Source organism: Silurus aristotelis (assembly GCF_946808225.1).
Source record: "Silurus aristotelis genome assembly, chromosome: 23".
In the NCBI taxonomy this organism is placed as follows: Eukaryota; Metazoa; Chordata; class Actinopteri; order Siluriformes; family Siluridae; genus Silurus; species Silurus aristotelis.
The window spans coordinates 13,999,186-14,020,538 of NC_139596.1; the positions used below are offsets into that span (position 1 = coordinate 13,999,186).

The 21,353-nt window shown below is 38.3% G+C and overlaps 2 long non-coding RNA genes across 13 annotated transcripts in view; one reads left to right on the forward strand and one right to left on the reverse strand.

Annotated features, from left to right (window-relative positions):
• Window positions 1-18,663, reverse strand: part of LOC310718697 — a 118,969-nt gene extending 100,306 nt beyond the window's left edge. For 9 of the 11 annotated variants that reach the window (XR_014531218.1, XR_014531219.1, XR_014531220.1 and 6 more), the window contains exon 1: window positions 18,245-18,663. This is a non-coding gene — a long non-coding RNA (uncharacterized lncRNA). Of the gene's footprint in view, window positions 1-17,293; window positions 17,764-18,244 lie in introns of those variants that run through there. The other 2 variants (XR_014531226.1, XR_014531227.1) reach the window with 2 other exon arrangements.
• Window positions 16,232-17,300, forward strand: LOC310718703. 2 transcript variants are annotated; one of them, XR_014531233.1, is made up of 3 exons: window positions 16,232-16,487; window positions 16,716-16,771; window positions 17,042-17,300. It is a non-coding gene; the product is annotated as an uncharacterized lncRNA (long non-coding RNA). The 2 variants fall into 2 exon arrangements; XR_014531234.1 differs by having other exon boundaries at window positions 16,232-16,475.
• Window positions 18,664-21,353: the final 2,690 nt, after the last annotated feature.

A 21,353-nucleotide genomic window follows, 5' to 3' on the forward strand; every position in this document is an offset into this window, starting at 1 on the left:
AGATTCTCTCATTGTTGTCTAAGATGTTTGCATTAGCAGCTGAAAAGCTAATACCAGTTTACCAGTATGACCAGCTTGGCCTGTGTTGTGGCAGCTAGTCATATGAATCTTGATTTTTAGCACTGTGAATCATCTCTAACACTTGCCCTAGACATTTAGACCTAGTTTCATTAGCTGACATATCACCAGGTACCCAAACTAAAATTTCGACCTTGGCCTTGTCTCTGCTCTCAGTACTAGAGGAAGTTGTGGGTCATGGCAGCTCTTTCATCCTGTATCTTGTGTGTGTATGTGTGTGTGTGTGTATGTATGTGCGTGTAAAGATGAATGGGCTCTAAGATAAATGTACTGAGGACAGTGTGCCATAGCCCCCCTGCCCCATGGACCCCAGTACCATGACATCAGAACAGAAGGGGCAAGCATCCTGGCTTTGTAGAGGGGCTAATTTAATTTGTACCTTCCAACGAGGGGTAAATATGTTTGAACTGACTGTGTCTGTGTCTATGTGTGTGTGTGTGTGTGTGTGTGTGTGTGTGTGTGTGTGTGTGTGTGTGTGTGTGTGTGTGTGTGTGTGTGTCTGTGCTACGGACCCGTCGCCCGTTCTCACGGGAAACTAACACGCAGCAGGATACTACTCACTGCAGCATCTCCAGTTCCGTTTGCGAGCTAATTTGATTATTTCTTTTTGTCTTTTTTTTTCTCCCTCTGTTCTCTTGCTCTCTCACACTCTCTCTCACATTCTCACTCTCACAAACTCCATCTGTTCTTCACTTCGAGTTTGCTCTCTCTTTCCTCGTCGCGCACACACACAATTTTGACATACCCTAGAGGGGGGCCCGGTGACCTTCCACATGTCTGGATGGTATCTTGTGTAAAAAGGTCTCGTTGCTATGAAGAGGTGCATGTTTAGTAACAAATATCGCTCCCCCCCCCCCCCCCCGGCCCCCCGCTCTGCTTATCTGTCTGTGTTATTTATCGTCCAGTTTGTGGGCTTTATGAACAAACCGTTCAGAACATCTGCCTCTGTGGTAGCTGTGGAGTTTGTGGCTGGGGTTCGATATCAGTATCTATAAATCTACAAGCTTTGAAAAGATCTCTAGCCCAATGCACTAAGGTGTCAGGGAGACACCTAACCTTTCACACAGCCAAGGCTCCCATGGTCGACCCCTGACCCTTGCTGGGCCCCAGCATTGGGGTTTGACCCCTGGGCTGGCCCTGGCCCGCTTGAAGCAGCTGTGACTGATCGCTCCTCTGGGGACTCGGACTACCATCAGCAGGGCTTCGTGTATCTCAGCCAGCCCTTGTTTTCACACACACACCCACCAAAATATTTCAAAGCACACAACATTTTTCCGTGCATTTCTCTTTGTATAAGGGAAAAGGCTCAGAACCTTTCAACCGAAGCCTCAAAAAACTGTCCAAAAATGTGAAACAAATCTGCGGTACAAAATTTTTAAATAAGTAAATAAATGTAGTCAAGGGGTCATAAAACATTCTTATACTCTATACAGAATTTAAAACGGAAGTACCATTTTTATTTTTATATTGAAAGCAAATCCACACCCACATTTTAAAACCATTCAATTCATTATATATATATATATATACTTTTGATCAGGTACTCTGAATGTACTGAAAAGTAAAAGTATGCACTCTGAACCAGATTTTAGTCGCTAGTTGGTTATTAGAAGGACACGCTCGACACCCTTGACATGCGCTAAAAGAAGATTATCTATCTGGTTTTACTCTCTCTCTTTCTCCATCTCTTTTCTTCCACTCATTGACCCTGAATCTGACCATCCTGGGCCTTTGACCCACAGCTGTGTTTACAGTCAATACAGCTCCATGTTAGGACAGCTGGAAAATCAAGAGATGCAATGTAGCCTACCACACACACCCTGCACACACACCCCGCACACACAGACACATAATATAGATAATGTGCAGTGCTCATTTTAGTATATAAATTTTTTTTTGCAAAAAAGCCAGACATTTCTGTTACTGAATGAACAGTCAGGTGTAGTATTTAAAGTAAAACAATTCTGACAAGGGATTTGCCCTGAATATGTGTTGCTCAAAATTAACAAGTTTAAAGTATTTGAGCTAAAGTGAAAGAGGCTGAGTCACCTGTCACTGCTGAACAAGTTTATTATGGAAGCTGATAACACAACACACTCAGCATGGTCCTCTTGAGTGTGTGAGTGTGTGTGCGTGCATGCGTATGTGTGCCTGTGTAATGGACACACGAGGTCAAAATAACATCCGTCTGTTTGTGATACCATTGTTAACAGCACAAAAAAGAAAATGACAGGTCAAAAGACTCCGCCCTCCCCAATGCATCAGATTTCTTTTTTTTCTCTTTATCACACACACACACACACACACACACACACACACACACACACACACACACACACACACACACACACACACACAAATGCAAAAACCATGGGAGCAACATCATGGGAGCCTGGAAACCCTGGCATTTTTGTGGTGGAAAGTTTTTCTTACAGAGCATGGAAACATTTGGCTATTTGAGACACATTTTCATACATGTACTCAATCAGTGCTGCTGATGCTTGGGCTCATAAACAAAAAAAAAGTAAAAACAAAAATGTATCATGTAATATTCAAAGTTTTAATATTGTGAATAAATAATGGTGAAAAAATGAATAAATAAGCAGGAATTGTAAACACAGTTTCCTGATTATTTTCCTATATCCGATATTTTCTTTTTAAGCTTGTGTCACTAGTATGATTATGAGCACTACCACAACAACAACAAAAAAAACCTTCCCTGATTGACTGCATCTGTCAGTCCGCCAAAGTCAATCAGAGCAGGACGCTTAGGTGTGTTTAACCATATCGATGCATACTTATTTATATTGAGAAGGCTCGGCTAGCATCAAGGCCGTCGTCCTAACAGGATATCGACATCTTGCTTGGGTCATTGACGTCCCTGTCTTATTTACTGAAGACTTTCTTATCATTCCAATAAGAACCGGACTTGAAATTTCTTTCAGCTCAATGACACATGCTCAAAGGGCTATGTGATGCGGAAACAAAAGCTGACTGATTGTATTATCTCACAAAAGATGTATTCTGCCTTGGGAAAAATAGGTAAAACAAAAGCAGTGTGCTGATTAGCTGTTTACACAGGCCATCATTTCAGGGATTCAGAAAAGTACATGAAAAAGTTTGCAGTAATTAAGTAAAAAAAAAAATCATTACTATTAGATCATGGACATTGTGCAATTTTAAATGTAAAAATATGGTAAATATTAAATTTCAATTATTTTAATAATATTTAAAATAAAATACAAAAAATATTTTTCTATAAAATCTACCCAGCCAAGTCCACCTGAAAGCAAAAGAACCTCTTCCCTGGTTACAATTTCTACCTTGAAATCTTACTTTATTTTCCATAAAAGAGATGCTAAAAAATGAGATCACTGTATGCAAAAATCTATTTCGTCTGATTAAATATTTATGGAAAAATATAATTTTGTATAATCATCATTTCAAAGCTAATCTTAAATCTAAATCTTTTGCTTCTATTGACTCAGTAACAGCTAATACGCATCGAACACGGGTAATTAAACTTAGGTCGAAATTGTATCTCAATTGCTAAAAAACAGGGAAAATAAAAATATTTGTTAAAGTGGCAAAAAAATCCCATTATTTTTTTCTAAAGGATAGCGAAATCCTGAATACTTGCGCTTAATCTTACTGGGCACTCTGTGATATATATGTGGTCATTGCTCCAGAAACCCAGGGCACATCAGAAGAGCATGGACTGCATGTTCTGCCGCTACTGATTGATGAGATAAAGTAGATAGAGACGTGAATTTCAATAAGGCGCGAAGATGAACAACAACGATAAAGTAAGAGATGAAAAATGACAATGATGTCGTATTGTGTCATCTGAAAGCTTGGTCAAAGACACGGACAATGCCACAACAGAGGACTCCTCCGTCAGACATTCCACGGCCTGTGCCCGAAGAGCGCCATGAATGAAGCCTTACATAAAAGAAATCAGCAGGCAAGTTCATGGGAATTAAACATTCAGCAGCATCCAATGATTAATAATCCAGTCATCTGGAAAGATGAAATCTGTATTAAAGCTGCAAGATGGATCCTGTTGCTTTTTATGCATCACGTTTGCTAGATGATCAAGAAAATATGAAACAGTATCGGAAACAAGAAGGAAGCGAAAAGACTGCTCATCACTTTTTGGGCAGTTTTGAGGAGTCATTTTGTATGAAGATGTCAGGTGAAGACTAGAGGTGGGAAGTAACAAAGTCTAAATACTTAGACACTGTACTTAAGTAGATTTTTCTTGTATCAATACTTTACTTCACTATTAAATTTTCAGACAACTTTTTACTTGCACTCATAACATTTTGTACACAAATATCTGAAATTTCTGACATTTTCAAACCAGACTCATTCCTCGTTACTATTTGGTGACATGATTTTTTTTTCTCATTGCAACACTGTTTTTAGCCCATCAACATATTTCTTGCACAGCTTTTTTAACCAACCACTGATGTATCATTTTCTGGCTATCACACCCCACAGACGTAGGCTAGCCTACGAAGCTAACAATGGGCAAGTCAGAAGGCAACAAGAAGTATGAGGCTAACATGGATGAGACAGAGGGAGTCAGCGATGTAAACATGACTGAGAAAAGAGACATTCCTGATCACCTGATCATCATCATCTTTTCTCTGATTGTGTTTTATTTGGTGGTTTTTAGCCTGGATGCATTGATTAGATGACAAAATGTGAAATTCTTTAATATTGATATGTTAATATGATATGAGATCCATTTAACAGCATGGCACTGAAACAGGTAGTAGTAATGGCTACTTCTTACTTTAGTACATGCAAGAGCACAAACTTCTTTACTTTAACTTGAGTGAAAACGTCTTTTAAAACATAAGTGTCTGTACTTTTGAGTGAAGTTTTGAAAAAAAGTGTGTGTACTTTTGCCACCTCTGGTGAGGTCTGAGCGTCAGTTAATTCCTCCTGTTAAGAAGGAAATATTAATATAAAATTGCCAGCTGAAGCATTAACCATGTTTGTACAGTATGTAGTATTATAGTATAGATTGCTGAAATAGTGGTGCTGGAAGTCTGCTACTGTGAGTTTGTCCAATTTGGATGTTTTGTAAAATATTAATGAGAAAATATGTGTAAAAGTAGTAAAGATGGCACACTTGGTGGCCTCGGAGTTTCAGAATCCACTAGAGCTATACAACACTGATTGACAGCAAAGACTCTGTACAGTTAGTTAGAGAGCTATAAGATGGCATGCACATTGACACTGACAGTGGTATTAGCATGAAATTTGAAGCACTCGAAGCCCATCAGTGTATAGGTATAGGTGAGACAGCTGGACAGACTGAAGAGCTAAAGCACCACTTCATTACTCTCTTATTTAGAGATGATGTTGCTCTATATGAGCAGGCAGTAACATGTCATATAGGAAACTAAGCCAAGAAATTTATACTTAGAAGAATAACTGAGGCTTGCATACTGATTATATATAATAATATGCAAGTTGTTCAGACTGGGGTTCTTTAACATGTCAGAAAACAAGGAATTGTTCCGAATCCTGGGTCAGCATGACACCACTCAGAAGGTACTAAAGCAGAGGGCAAAAGCAGATAAGTGGACAGAAAAAAGTGAAAGAAAAATAAGAAGAGAGATGATTTGATACCCTCTGTACAGTCGTTTTTTTTTTGATAGAAGCTTTAAGCCTTCCTTCTTCTCACACTGAGAAGGGATCGAAAAAGGTGGGGGGGAAGGTCCACCCTTTACCTTTTCTCAGGAGATCCACACATCTAACATGCTCCATTCCGGTGAGGAACGATGAGCTGACAATGAGTTCGCACCACCTGCTCCCGACCTTTACTGAGAGAGACAGGCCCCCGGCCTATTTTTAAAGAGACAAAGCTTGCCCTGGGTGACAGCACCAGCCCAGACGCGCCTTTCCCCATGTGGGAGATCCATAATCATCACCGGGAACAAGCCAGAGAGAGCAAAAGAGACAGAGAGAAACCGAGCTAACTCGGTTTTCCCGAGGCCGAGCCTGGGACAGTGCTATGGGGAATGATGAACTATCAGTATGGCAGAATGAGACTTCCACATACTAGTATGAACACAGGGCTTCTTCCCCCTTACTCACTCTAATGGACTGCTCCCACTCAGCACTCCGTCTTACTGAGGAGAGCTCGCTCGCATTTTTCGAAACACTAGCACCCAGGGAAGTCTCCAGAAAAGGAAAAGATTAAATGTGTATGTTTAGCCCTCCCACTGCTGCGTGTCACAGCATATAACAATAGGAATCATTTGAGGTTTGAAGAAAGAATAATACAAAAAAGTTTAGAAAATGAAGATTTACGTTGTTAGCATTTAAAGCAATGGCGCAATAACGTGTCTTTAGGATAAAGAAATACCTTCTGTTCATTTTTACCCCACGAAATCCGTCACAGATTACAGAAGCTAATGCAGACTTGTACGGCTATAAAATATTCCTCTCAAATTTTTAGGAGAACCCTGAACTGTCACGCTGAAATATATCGGAACTGGGTAAACACACACTCTCCACCATCATTCATATTAATTATTCGTTATTCTGACACCTCGCCCATTCCTGCCAGTCCAAACCCTCTCTTACCTGTGTTAACTCTGTCGCTTCTTCTGCCAAACCCAGGAGATGTAAATAAAGCTGACAGGTGACTCCTGTTAGAGGAGCCTGTGTGTGTTTGTGTGCGCATGTGTATATATATGTGTGTGTGTGTGTGTGTGTGTGTGTGTGTGTGTGTGTATATGCACACGCACATGTGTGCTAGACAGAGAAGGCAGGGTGCGTCGATGAGTGGGTGTCTGAGTTTTACATGGATGCCATGCACTTGGCAGCACCGGGGTTGCTTGTTTTTCTTTTCCAAACTGACATGGGTCCTAAACGCTGATAGACATCTGGCACAACATGGAGTTGACACGTTGTTTTAACATGCGCACAAATGCCACTCTTTTCTCCTGTTTAGGTGAACATAATGCCAGCTGAGTGATGACAAGTATCGCCTGACAGTTCTCTACCGGTATGTCATGTACATATGATTGGAGAAAAATGACATTTCGAATTAAATTGAGGTCAATTGTCTAGGCAAAAAAATGTGCTATTTTAGTTTTTAATCTATAAAGTAGGAATTCAGAAAAAGGTACACACTTAAAGAATTACAGTGCTTCACAAAGCTTGTATGCTTAAAGTAATTACAGAGTGGTGTGGGAATAATTTTTTTCTACTTCCATTGTCTACTTTTGTACAGAGTTCTTAAAGCTCCAGTTTTTCCTGAAGTGAAATATGTTTCTGTGTTGCACATACTGTATCTTAACACAGGAACAAAAATAAGTTTTTTTTATTTTTTATCTGGTTGCAAAAGAGGAAAAAAAAGAAAAGATTATGTCAAAGAATCCATCCAATTTTGTTGAAAAACTACAGCACACAGTTTGTGAATAAAATCTAATTCTACTCACACATTTATTGCAGTACAATCTCAATAATGTGTGTGTGTGTGTGTGTGTGCGTGTGTGTGTGTGTGTGTGTGTGTGTGTGTGTGTGTGTGTGTGTGTGTGTGTGTGTGTGTGATGTCCAATCATCATGGATAATTTGACAGCTGTTATTTACAAACTAAACCATAACTGGCATCTATAACCCATGTTTTGTAAAATAGACACACAAAAAACACTTTACTATCAATCATTTGGCAAAGTGTTTTCTGGCTTTCACTTGTTAGCCTCATTGAAATGGTAAAAAAGTGGACTAAACAGCTAGTTAGTAAACATCTACAGTAACACATTTATGGCAAGTTTTATTGCTAGCTAGATACATTTAGCTATGACAAGAGTAGACTATTGACATAAAATCAAGTAGTTAAAATGTAAATCCAGAACTATAGCAACAAAGACGATCACATGCAATGAGGAAATCATTCTTCTCAAGATCAATTTAATTTAAATAGTGCTTAGCAGTGGACATTGCCGCAAATGGCTTTACATATGTTTGGATGTAGATTCGAATTACATGTCTCCATGCTAAGTAGGCTCCAGATTCATTTATAATTTAATGTTAAGATGTAAAGATGTAAAAATGAACTGCCCTGGAACACAGCCCTGGAAAGCGAAGTGATAGCTCAGTGGGTAAGATGTTAGAAGGTTGTGGGTTCAAATCCAACCACCATCAAGCTGCCACTGCTGGGCCCTTGAACAAGATCCTTAAACCTCAACTGCTCAGCTGTTTAGATTAGGGATCTTAAATGTTTTTAAATGTAAAATCAATCAAGCGAAATAGATTTTTTTCACTTTACTGCAACACACCTAATTTGCTATGACTTGAGAAAGGCTCAACTTAGTAGTCACTAGCGGTCAATGCAGCCACTTTGTAAAATCTTTACACGTGGTAATTACTTGTAAACATACAATTGTATTTGGAAGTAAATGTGATGTAGTAGCTCAGTAGTTAGATGGGTGGATTCATGAGGGTCCTGAGCTTTACCAAACTACAATGGCTGGGCCCTTGTTTTCTGAGCTGGTCAGTTGTATACATAAATGAGATAATTGTCAGTTGCTCTGGTTAAAGGTATCTGCCAAGTTCTGTAACTGTTTCTAAATTGGTTTATGTAAATATTTATTTGTTTGAGAAAAAAGTCTAATAGGCAAAAAAAATTATGCTAATTGTGGCTGTTTGCCAGAATTCAGTTGCAGCAGTATATCAAGTCTGCACATATAATGACGAAAGAATGCTCAACTATGCACTGAGATGAACTGCTAAGACTCACAACTAACATACTGACACTTCCTTTTGACAAATTTTTTGGACATTTTGACCCTGAGTTTGTCAGAATTAATATTTGTCTATTTCCCCTGCCTCTGTAAGTGTAGAACAGCCATCGGCCTAATTAAGATGCTAAATTCAGCCGGATTGGGAGCACCAAAAGTTTTCAGCCAAAAGATTAATACTAAGGAAGTTCCCCTTCTCATCCTGGTGATGCTGTACTTTTTAACGCACACTAAGTAGTCAGCAGTGACTAGACCTAATCATTTCAGCCAAATTATTTAGCCTCGTGAGAAAGCAAGATTAGGGAAGTATAAAGTGGTAGTCTAACAATCCTAATTTAGCACTGGCCTCAAAAATTAAGGGCATATGCAAAGTGTGTATACATGTAGAGTTGACACATACACAACCCCTTCTAAATTCTGACCCATATAATTTCCATATAGGTCAATATTTTTAGGTACAAAAAAGCCTTTACATAGACCTAGAAAAACCCTGCATATCTTTTGGTGAAAACACAGACACATAGACAATCAGGCTGGCACAGTCCTTCTTTTAGCCCCTGCTCTGTCTGATGAGAAAAAAAAGAACACTAACAAAAACAGCTCTCTTCCACATTCCCGCATAAAGAAGCTCTTCATGCTGTAGGTAGGCTCTTCGGATGTCTGCTCCTCCTCTTCTCTTCTGGCACATTACAATTAGCCTGGGATTCTCCTTCAGGGCAAAAATGTGTTGCTGTCAGATATGTGGGATCCATTTTACTCTAATGTCATTATTGCAGAAGGGGGAAAGAGCTCTCCGTGGCCTCGTCTGGAACAGATTAAGGGTGCTCTCTCGCCCACAAGACGTCTCTCACCTTTGGCACCTTCCTCTGGATCACGCCTAAGCTGCACTCTGCCAGCAATAACGTGCCCCATTTGTTTTCGCTCTCGCTCCCCCTCCTCTTTTTTCTCCATGCAGCCAATCGATTGGCTGCAAGGGGGTCAGCTGTGTTTGAGTGATTGTTTTAATGTTCGGGGCCAGCAACTCCATCAAAGGGGCCAATAAAGTGAAGACTGTTTTGACCTCCCTTCCAACCCTCCTTCTGCGGTAGCCACGGTGACATGCTTGTGCAAACACGGCCAGCCGTTTTGGGCGTCACATGTCTTGCCAACGGGGGGGTGGGCGAATAGAGAGAGGGCGCTGGCTCACATGCCAGATTATACATCTGGCTGCCGCTTGCCAAGAGGGAATCCATCACATTTCTGCCATCTTTTTCTATCCCTTCTATTCTGCTTTTACCCCCTTTCTTTTCATTCACTACTGTCTTTCTTTCTTTGAGCTTACACATCCCCATCGTCCCCTGTTTTTTTTTTTTTTTTTGTTGTTTACTTGCAAAGCATGCTTCTGACATCAAAGTAACAGGGAATATGAATTCTGTGCTAAACTATCTGCTCAGAGTGCAGAGATCAAACTGAGGCTAAGATCATGCTTTATTCTTCTTTAAAAGATAAGAGGAAAAAGAAAATAGAGATAAAGAAAGAGGGGAAAAGAGAAAGAGATGTAGCAGGACTGAAGATTTCTCCATAGCAAACACTGTTGGAAATGGAAAAAAAAATAAAAAACTTTTTAAAGTACTACTTACCATGAGTCCATCTGAACCTAAAACCCGGCTCATTTAAAATGGGATATGTGCAGATTTGAACAGTTTTTAGATCTACACGTATCGATATATTAACGCACAAATTCAGACAGCTTTATCTCAAAAGTGAACATGCATTTAAATATTCCAGTTCCATTAACAGATTCCAAAGCCATGTCTACCTTTACATTGAGAACCTAATCTATTAAAGAATTAAAAATATTACTAACAAATTGTCAAGAATTATACATTGGGAAATGAGTCACTTAAATGATCAGCATCATCCATATCAGTCTCTGTCTGTGATAAGGGGGTGCTAGGTCAATGGTTAAGCTGTTGGCCAGCTGATCAAGGGGTTATGAGTTTAAATCCCAGGCACCTTCCAAGCTGCCACTGCCGGACCTTGAGCAAGGCCTTTAATCCTCAACTGCACAGTTGTAGGAATGAGATATTTGTAAATTGCTCTGGATAAGAGCATATAATGTAAATGCTTGACTTATTATTAAACTTTGTCAATTTGTCGATTGTGCAGTGAGGTTGCTAATATTTGATAATCATCTCATCCCAAAACAAATATCACTGTGCCATGAAGCTGTGTAAACAGAGTGGGGAAGTGATATCTTAGTGAATAAGATAGACTTTCGATAGGTCATGGGTCTGATTGCTCGTCATTTCAAATCCCAGCACCAACAATCTGCCACTGCTGAGTCCTTGAGCAAGGCCCTAAACCTTCAATTGCTCAGCTGTATAACTGAGATAATTGTAAATTGCACTGGAGAAGGGCGTCTGCCAAAATATGTAAATGTAATGTAGTCACTTGATCGAATCAACACTGTCATGAATCCCCAAACGGCACAAATGAGCACTGCTTGTGATTGTCATTCATCCTCCACGTGTTTTTGTTTGTTTTGACACGTGCCATTGTTTTGGTTACGCCCCTGTCTCCGCCCCTATCCTGTCATTGCTCTGGTACCCGCTGTGTTCACCTGTTTACAGATCACCCTGAAATGGCTTGTCTATTTAACCCATGCTGGTTCTTTCTATCACTGTGATGGCATGTTATGTTTTTATGCTGTTAAGAATCTCCATGTTCTTGGGATTCTGACCCTGGCCTATTTGTGTTGTGCTGACTGTGGATTAAACCAGACTGCCAGTATACTACTGTAAGATTTCCAGATTGTCCATTAGGAAAATGTATGTTTGTGGGCCCTGTCTCCTATTTCCTGCATCTACTGTGTGGGAGACATTCACTTGTCCAGAAGGATAAAGGACTGTATTTTTCTGTCAGAAAGTTGCCCGATTATAAACATTTCCATGCAGGGAAAATCTATTTAATATTGTATTGCTGTGTATATATATATATATATATATATATATATATATATATATATATATATATATATATATATATATAGGAGATGCTACAATAATATTCCCATAGAATTAGACCATCGCAAGAAGCTTTCAGTGACCTGGATCATAGTTTGCAAATTGCTAGTTTTGCCCCCTGAGCATTTCTTTTAACCCACTGACTAAACATTTATGACCACAGCTGCAATTATACAGATGTCCAAATGAAACTAAACACGATTAGTGATCGACTCAACAAGTGGAAGGTAATACAAGACTCCAGTTTACATGTAGAGAGGCCCTGTGATGATGAAGGGAATTAAAATAAAACAGTTGAAGAGCAAACACAATATATTATATCAAGACATTATAGAGGCTGAGAGAAGCAGAACGACATTTTCCACATCTCTTTACAGGGTTTTTTTTGGTTGTCAAATGTAAACCGCGGTAATAAATTTCATCGCCATAATCTGTTTATGCCACTCACATCTCCGTGATGCTGGTCAGATAAATTGTTTTTAAACTCACACACTGATACAGGAACAGTACTAGTGCATGCACATGTGTAGCACACACAACTATACACACTCTCAGACCTTCTGCAGAGGTTCTAGGGGGTGAGGAGGTCAGTCTGCTGACTGTTTAACAGCGTTCTGCTCACTGAAACTGTCCAGATTCCCAGTGATCTCAGCCCAATAAAAACAGACACAGCCAAGGTGGAGTAAATCACAGCAGAGCTGGAGATGGTGATGACAATGTTTGACCTCCACCATGTGAACAACCACTTGCTACCATTGCCTGTGTGTGTGCATGTTTACAGGTGTATACAATGTTGAATGGTCGATTCTGAATAGCCAGAAAAGGTGGATTCATTTCTATAACAGCAGACAATACTTACTCTGCAAGTTGCATGAAGGATGACATGCATTGTAAATGGATAATAATAAAAAAAAAACGTGTGTAAATGTTGGTACAGATTTCTGTAAGAAGATTAGGATTTTTGGACTGAATCTCTGCTGTCAAGCTTTCCCACATGTGAGTATTATCACAAGAGAGAACTTTTGCGCTTTCTGGATTCTTGAAAGATGACAAGTTGCATGTTTTTTGTCTCATTGACGAAAAGGAAAGGAAAAGAAAAAGAAGAGAGTCTGGTAATGAAAATTACTATTTATAGCTGTTTTAATAAAGCATATGTGTAATGATGGCTCATTTGACAGATGTTCAGCAATATTGCATATAATACAATTCATTTTTGGCGAAATTATATATAATAACATATCATAAAAGGTTAAATAATCAATAATAAATGCAAATAACAGTGGTATAGGAGGATAAAACATATTGGAGCATTAGGGAGGTGGTAGCTTAGTGTTAAGTCATTGGCCTTTGGTTTTAAAGGTTGTGAGTTCAAATACCAGCCACAGCAAGATGCGTCTTCTGGGCCCTTGAGCCAAACTATAACCCCATAACTGAGATAAAAAGTCGCTCTGGATGAGAATGTCTGCCAAATGCTGTAAATGTAAAATGATGACATGAGGTAGTAAGATTATCACTCTTCCCTACTGTTGATTATTTTCTTATAATATTATGCTGCTTATTTTTTTTTACTTTAATCAAGTGTAATGAATAGTCAGAATTATTTAAGTTTAAGTCCACATTATTCTGACTCAGGCAGACGTTCCTCCGGTGTGTCAGAATGAATGCTGACAGCAGCTCTGAGTAATGACTGCTGGTTCGGGAGAGATGCTTTCACATCCTCTTGAACATTGTGAGAACTTGCAGACACCGGAATCAGCATTTTTGAAAGTCCAGATTCACACCGCTTTTCTCCCCCCTCACTCCCACACTGATGCCAGCTAATTAATTTCAGCTGATGGCCAGTAGAGGATAAACATAGCTTAGATTGATGAATAGCAGGAATTAGTAAAAACAAAAGCAGAGCCTGAGTGTTAAAACTTGCCGGGTTTTGTGCCAGAGCTCATTATAACAGCAGGATATATTACCTATCTGCCAGTTGGAGCTTTACATAAATTCAGATTTATCCTATATGGCAATAATAATAATAAAAAAAGCACATTTATATAAAATTATATAACACAAAGTTCTCTTCTCCCACACAGATAACACAAATGTTACATCTTTCAGCTTGGTGAAGCACTTTTATTGAAATAATGATTATTGTATTATAATTAAAGCTGAGTACTTTTAACCAGAAAGTTTCCAGAAGGAAATATTTTGTCAGTGAAAATATTTCTGGGATTTTCTACTATTTTGAATACAATTGGTCCTTTTTGTTACATACAAAACTTTATATAATCTTCATTGCACATAAAATAAGTGAGATTATAAACTTGTGGATTAGCGGCATCCTGTATTTTATTTTTAGATTTTCAGACTTACATTAGATGTTTGACCAGTTAAGTTTATCCATAATAAAATGGAACGTCCAATTTCGCAAAACATTGACTTTGAAGTAATTAAGTTAAATTCAAAGTCTCCCCAAATAAAAATACTTCAGTAAAGTACAGATAAGCGAAAAAAGCTACTTAAGTACAGTAACAAATTAGATTTATTCGTTACTGTTCACCACTGGTATTAATGCAGTGTTCTTAATGAAGTGCAATGTTTCCTGGTGGTCTAGTGGTTAGGATGTGGTGCTCTCAACGCTGTGGCCCGGGTTCGATCCCAGGTCAGGGAACCGACCCCAGCCATTAGGGTTGCACAAGCCTTAGTTATCCCAAGCCCAGATAAATAGGGAGGGTTGCGTTAGGAAGGGCATCCAGCGTAAAAACATGTGCCAAATCAAACATGTGGATCGTCCGCTGTGGCGACCCCTATTGGGGGAAGCTGAAAGAAAGTTCTTAATGAAGTGCAGAGCAGTGATGAACAGTAAGTTAAAGTTCAAATCAAAGTTCGTTCCCTGCTTCACGATTCTCCTTACAGCACTGAATCCTTCTGTTGTTTTACAGGAATATTTTTTTTGGTTTCAATTGTTAAAACACTATCATTGTCCTGAAAGGTGCCAATAATTCAGGCTCTGTCCCTAAATCAATGCCCTGCTCTAATCAGAGTTATGAAAACATTTCAAAAAGGAGTACATGTCATTTTAAGCACAGCCACAGAATGTCAGGAAATGTCCTAGTGTCCTAACTTGTTCTCATTCTGGAGTGTATGAGAGACCTGACCATGCATGGCTTATGTACGTTCACCCTAATCACGGAGTCACACTTCAGTACACCCAGAGTGAGTGTATGTGACTCAGCCAAGGGAGCAAAGCTTAGTCTAGGAGGGTGGAAATGAGCTGCCTTGTACTTTGTTGCACACATGTGCTTGCAAACATACGTGAGAACACATGCACACATGGACTAAAAAGTCAGAGGTCAGCCTGAAATGTTTTTTTTATTCTTGGCTCACCAACAAAATAAGGCCTTGTAGGCTTCTGTACTGAAAGAACTTTGACGATTCTGAATGAGATGTCAGAATTTAATTGCACTAAAAAGCTGGAAGGTGCAGAAATCCCTGCTGTGGAATTGACACTTGAAACCATCATTAGTTCACTTTTAAACTCACTGTCACACACACACACACACACACACACACACACACACACACACACACACACACACACACACACACACACACACACACACACACACACGCATACATATATATACAGTATATATATTTAATATTTTTTGCTGTGAATTGCATGTGCAAAGCAAAAACCAGTAACTCGGGCCCCCATAACCACATATGGCAGCGCTTTTAAAACTCCTTCTGCCATTATTGTTATGGGAAGGCTCATTTCTGCCGTAACGCTTGATAGACCTAAGCAAACATAAAGCAGACATGTGGTGTGCTTTATGAAGAATGGCATCATGGGAGTAGAGGAGGAGGTATTAAATGGTGTGCACATATAGAGCATCTTATAATGTAGTGGAGAGCTGTAAATTTCAACCTTATGATGAATTATGTACTGAGCTCCAGAGTGCATGGTTAATATGGCCCTATCAAATGCATGGGAATACACTCCTACTGTGAAACAAGACACAACAGGAAATCGCTTCATGTTTTTATTCTGGGTGAGAGGGACCAATAACTGTCACATTTGTTTAGAAAGGCCTAAGCACAAGAGTCCAGTGTCTGCTCGACCGTTTTCAAGATGGAGCCCTAAATTTAAGGCAGTTCGGTTTATTCGGTTTCCTGTTTTGGCTGCTGTGATGAGACAGGAACACCTGTTGTGTGTGTTTCGATTTACACTCATTTTTTTGTATCTTTTGGAGAAAACCTTTATTAGATTGGCTTCTTCGTTGCTGATGCAAAAGAGTGTATATATATATTTTAAACTCAACGTAGGGAAAAAAGAACCTCCGACCACTATCCTTTTCTTTACCTCATCAGCTCATCTATAAAACTTTGCCTCAGTCTGCTCAAACATGCGGAGAGGAGATGATCAGGAGGAAGAAGGGCAAAGGAAGTGAGGCTCGAAAGCCCACAGGAAGCTCATAAACCTGCGGCTCTGGGGTCACTGCTCTCCATTCCACAGCACTAAGACGGGTCGTAAAAACGTTCAAGAGAAGGCGTCGCTCGTTAGTTCAGTCCAATAAACCTCGGCACTAAGCTACAAAATGTTCGGGATGGATAAGCTGGAACGAATGAATAGGTAAGAGCAGAGGTAAGATCGGCTACCATTAACGCACACAATCTCGCTGTGGTTTTATATATAAACGTTAAAAATAAAACAACCGACACAAATAAAATATACATGAGGATTTGGATAGAAAGCTTTTGGGCAATAATAACAATAATAAGAATAATAAGAATGATAATAATTGTACAAAGATATATAAATGTATAAAAATATATAATGTATTGATTTATAAGCTTTTCCTTTGTTTGACAGGAGTGGAATCTATTGTGCAATGTGGTCTTTCCCTCTTCTAGCTCATCTGCTTTAAGGTTTGGCATACTATACATATGATCTTAATTGCTTTTCTGTTAAACACAGATGTAAAGAGTGGTGATTTGGCCATACTGTAGCTTTCCCTTCAGCTCTACCCAGTCTCGCAATTCTTCTCTGAGCTCTCTCATCAACAGAGCACATTAATGCTGATTGATCAATGTTTTTCTCTTTTGTCATTTAGTTTTATTCATCAATTTTTTTTCACCATTCTAAATAAACTCTCATATTTCTGTGTGTCAAAATATCACAAATTCCTGAAATATTAGAAGCATCCTTTGTGAACATGCTCCTGTACAAGCTCCATACTCCAGTGTCGTGAATGTCACGTCCCCCAAACAAGGAATGTAAAACGCATATGGAGTAGAGTGAAGTCATGCTACATGGGCTGAATCACGGCACCAGAGGCCTCTCTACAGCCGTTCCACAGCTATCAGACGTGTGAGAAAGTTTAGGCAGAACCTCCAAGATGAAAAAGAAGATGAGAACAGCTTAAATCCAAGAAGGAAAAGACCACCTACCAGATATCAGGGAACAACTGAGGAAAACCTCGGCCTGAGCTCAGGCCCACGCCGGGCCCCCGCAGACGCATAAATAACCCAGACGGGGGCCGTTCATCATCACTTATTGGTGTATGTACATGCTGCGGGTTTGTGGGAACATGATTGGTTGGTACATTCATCAATCTGATAGGAATCAGTCCCATATAAGGCTGTATAAATCATTAGTCTGGCAAGAAGCAGAACGCCATCGTGCAGATAGTGATTATTGATGGTTTAATCCTTCTCATGTATGTTTAAGTTCTGCAACATCTCAAACGCTGTTTATTATTGTCTTTTATCAAACTTATAATATCATTAGAACGACTCTTTTTCGAGTTTTGTTCTGTGAGTGAGGCAGGCTTGGCAGAAAGGTTGCCATCATTTTTTTTTTTTTATCGAATTCCACGTTTTTCATAAACAAACAAATAAATAAAACAAATTTAAAACACATGGTGGGGAAGAGGGAACTTATATTAATTAGGCTTAAACAAAAAAATTAACTAAAAATGTTTTCAATATAAAAAAAACAGACAAAACATTTAAATAATAAATGAATAAATGAAACTAACCTAAAAAGTTAATATAAATTAAAAAAGAATAAAAAAAGAAAAAGAAAAAAAATATAATAAACTGTAAAATGTAATCTAAAATAAAATATTAAATAAACTATCCTATATATATATATATATATATATATATATATATATATATATATATATATATATATATATATATATATATATATATATATATATAAACGGGCATTATAAGAGTTCTTGCATAATCCCTCTTCTTCTCCTGTGTGTGTGTGTGTGTGTGTGTGTGTGTGTTTTCTTTTTCTTTACTTCTCTTGAATGAAGTTTAGCAGGATGCTTTCAAAAAGCCCTAAGGGTAAATACTCTTTTCAAAAGTAAACAGAGTCACACTGACCTTGCCAAGAGAACACTGCTGTTGACAGGCCGTGCTGTTAGGCTGCTTCTGCATGGGTCATATTATAACCAAACTTCTTTCTTCCTTCTTCCACCCAGAAAACAGGATCTCGAACTTACAGTCAGTGTAATTAATGAACCTTCTGAACAAAAACTCAAAATGAGTCTGAATTAAGAAGAAAAAAGGAAGTGAGATGATGAAAATGGGTGTGAAGAGCAGAGGGGTGAAAAATTCCTCTGCAGTTTATTTAAGGGCCGGATATGAGTCAGTTTAAAGGCATCTGTTTTTGCTTTAACACAGGGGTTAGAGGTTAGCAGTGCTTGGCTTGGAGCGAAGTTGGTCAGCTCTTTAGACATACAACACGATAAGACTGCAAATAGCTTAGAGTGACTCCCTTGTGGACATTCATACACACACACACACACCATACACACACACACACACACACACACACACACACACACACACACACACACACACACACACACACACACACACACACACACACACACACACACAGATCCTATGGGAATGATGACTTGCAAGTCCTGAGACCTCTGACTTCTCCTTTGACCCTGCCTGTTATTGGATATAAGGGTTAGTACCACATGAGGAACATTTCAGTGTGAAAATGGATACCTGATCCACTAATAGTTGTGTACAGAAGGAGTGTATGTGGTGTAAAACACAAACACACTCACACCAACTTTCTATAAAAATAGTTTTTCTAGACACATTGTGTGGTTTGCATAACTTTGATTGCATCTGCTTTGTCATGCATTTGACCCATCACACACACACACACACACACACACACACACACACACACACACACACACACACACACACACACACACACACACACACACACACACACAAAGAAATGCATATGGTCAAAAAGAACCAACTACACCACACAATTCCAGTGACACTTCCAGTTCAGAGGCTGCATTTTTGCCAGATTCTCTCAGGAACATCTTCGTTTTGCTTCTCTTCCAAACATCTTGTCATGAAATCGGAATCAAATCCACAATTATGGACTAATCCCTTCAATTTGTTCCCCTCAATACCTAAATGATTGTCCTTTATACTCTACTCAAACATTATTTTGGCATATTTCTACTTGAGCAATTATTAGAACTGACTTCTTGTACTCATATTGTATTATATTTCCAACACAAGAAATGATTTTTGATGCATTCAATTTTTATTTGGACCTTCAGAGTTAGAAATCGCAGAGGTCTCGTCTTCTCTCATACGGCTGATGACTTATAGCAATCAAATAGGCTTAGTTTGGCATCCAGTGTTTTCAATTTGACGCATGAAACCAGGTTTATCAATGTGGGGAAAAAACACTACCCTATAGCTATAAACTCAATTCAATTTTATTTGAATAGCACTTATTATATACATTGTACCACAGCAGTTTATAGAATGAAATAGAATATATATTTCAGCATCATAAGTGCCTATACGTTCATCCTAAATAAACAAGACACTGGTAACAGAGGCAAGAAAAAACTCCTTGAAATGGTATGAGGAAGAAATCTTGAGAGGATCCAGATTAAAAAGGGAACCCATCCTCAAGCTGGATGAAGCCGAATGTCCATTCATTATAATTCCATCATTGATAAGGTTATTAACTGTTCACTGAGGTACACTTGATTGTACTTAATTGTACTGTCCATGGCAAATGTCACCTTAAGCAACTGTAGCAAGCTTTCTATATTAATTACAATCCAAATCCATCTTCATGGTTCCTAAATCTGTCTGTATATAGACTCCAATGTAGAACTCAAGGATGAGCATCTTTGCATCTACCTGACATAAATGTTTTAAAGCAACTATTTATATAAAAGGGTCATTTAATATACATTCTATGGACAAAAGTTTGTTTACATATGCTTTCTGGACATCCCATTCTACATTTAGTCTACATTTGCCATTATAATAACCTCCAATCTTCTGGGAAAATGTTCCGATAGATTTTGGTGTGTGGTTGTGGAGATTTGTGCTCATTAAGCCATAAGGGTGTTAGTAAAGTCAGGTACTGATGTAGGTGAATGAGGAGGCCTGGGGTGCAGTCAGCCTTCCAATTCATCCCAAAGGCGATCAATTCAGAGCTCTATAGTAGACCAAAATCTTCTACTCCAACCCATATAAAGCATATCGTCATGGAGCTCAATCGTGCACAAGGGACAGTGACATGCTGGAACAGGTTCGGGTCTCCAGATTTAATGCTACTGTGTCCAAAGACATTCTATAAAAATTTTGCCTCCAACTTTGTCGTAAAGATACGGGAAGAATCAATTGCGGCTAAAAAAGGACTTTTAGTGTAATTAAAAATAACAATAACTTAAATATAACATTACCTAAAGTATTTAAATATAATCAAATATGATAACATTTTAAAACAAAAATTGAAAACATTAAATTTTAGCCATAGATACATTTTTTACTTTCATTGTAATACCCTTTTTTTCAGTTGGATGCTTCCACTTTTAGTTGAATCATTTTATTTGAAACATTGTCAATAGTCTATTACATTATCTTTTCTGCATTTATTAGTAATTTATCAACCCCTGGTCCATCACCATCATTTGTTTGAAAGATTATGTGTAGGTAAATTATTGTACTGCAGTTGGAGACTTTTGAAAGTTTATAATTAAAGCTCTGCTTGTACATATTTGAAATAAAATGTGTTAATTATAGTCTTTATTTACTTTTTTTGTTTTATATGTTGAGGGTTGATGAACACTATATGTGTTCCCTCATAGTTGACAACAACAACAACAACAACAACAACATCAACAACAGTAACAGTAACAGTAATAATAATAATATTAATAATGATAATAATAATAATAATAATAATAATAATAATAAATGTAATAACATAATATCAAAGTGCAAATGCAAAGTACAACATTACTGCAAATTCAGGCTACAACTGTTAAAAATAATCATATGAATGCAAAGATAGTAAAAAGGATATATATATATAAACAATGTACAGATTGATAACAGTTTGTATGAGAAAAGTAAGTACATTTATTTATTTTAAAGTTAGGAATATGTATTAAAACATTTTTATTTAACAGATGCTCAA